This window comes from Saccopteryx leptura, chromosome X (assembly GCF_036850995.1).
Source record: "Saccopteryx leptura isolate mSacLep1 chromosome X, mSacLep1_pri_phased_curated, whole genome shotgun sequence".
NCBI lineage: Eukaryota > Metazoa > Chordata > Mammalia > Chiroptera > Emballonuridae > Saccopteryx > Saccopteryx leptura.
In genome coordinates this window covers 37,079,559-37,081,018 of record NC_089516.1, presented here as the reverse complement: position 1 = coordinate 37,081,018, position 1,460 = coordinate 37,079,559, and positions in this window count along the sequence as shown.

Sequence of the window (1,460 nt, the reverse complement as noted above, 5' to 3'; positions counted from 1 at the left end):
CTGAAGATATGGTTTCCAGCACAGGAGTAGCAGCTCAGAAAGTGCCAGGGACATAGATGGAGAAACTGAATTGACTAGCTTCAGGATGAAGACTGAAGGAGGGGGAGACAGAGCAGCTCTCAAGGGATGGAAGTGCTGACAAGAGTCATTGTTCCAGCCTCAGGTACAGCTGGACACCAAATCTGAGCTTTCCATTAACCTGGCTAGCACCTTTCATTCCACTCTGGTGCTTCTCTGGGATCCTACTCCACTGAATCATGTCCCCAGCCCAAGGCCATTTCATTGGCTTTTCCACACAGGTGGTCTGCCTTGGCTCATATGGTGGAATTTCCTAAAGTCTCTCAAAGGTTCACAAACTGCAGATAATTAGCAGCTGGCCTCAGCATGCCCTGTACCTCCTAATACGCAGCCCCAAGCTTGGCACATGTGACAGCTGTCTCAACTTGCATTGTAACTCCCATCAACTGGCCCCAAGTTTGGCATAAGCTGTGGCCAGTGTTGGTTTGGCATGTTTTAACTACGTAGCCACAGCTTGACACAGCTGGCTACAGACCTCAGTTCCCATTGTAGTGTCCATCAAATGGCCCCAAGACTGGCACTAGTGTCAGCCAGCTTCGGTTTACAGCATAGCAACTCCCGAGCACCTCCAAGCCAAGCATAAGCAGCAACCAACCACGTATCAACTTTATAGCTCCCAGTGGCAGCTCCAAGCTCGGCACCAATAGCAGCTTGACACATAAATGCCTTATTAAATGCCTTTTAAAAGAAGTAATGAATAAACACTCGAAACTGGGTTATGAATGATACTGCACAGATGAGCTCTCTCTGCTGACTACTCACAGCCAGATTGTGGCTTTAAAATAGAATATTTTCAGCTGAGTGTGTAAACTTGTATTAAAATAAGCTACTGTCTTCCATCCTAACATACAGAATGTCAGACAAAACGATCTAAAATGCTTTCCATAGTCAAAAGACCATCAATGCCAGAAGCTGACCAAATTAAGGAAGCTTTGACTTGGTGCTTCTTTGAATATTTCACAGGATTATAATGAATAGGTGACACCTATTTTGGAGATATGGTTTCATATTTACCCAGTAGGAGAAACTAGAAGTCATTTGCATACATCTTTATTATTTTATATATTTATTTTCTTCTTATTCTAAATGTAACAAAAATAAAAAAATACTGCCCATGGTACTTAGTATACATAAACGCATAGGACAGGAATGTACAGGGTTAACTGGTCCCAAAGCACTGACTGGTTTAGTTTGAGCCCTTTCAAATGGACACTTTTTGGATGGTAATACATTTCCCTGTAGCTCAACCTCATCCTTTTTCCTCCGTGATCTCTGTTTCCGCCCACATAGCCCTGCAGCTCAATCCTCTTCAGGTACCAGGGGTGCTTCTCCAGGTACCTGGGTACACCCCTCGGAAGACAGGCTCCAAAATACCCCACTGG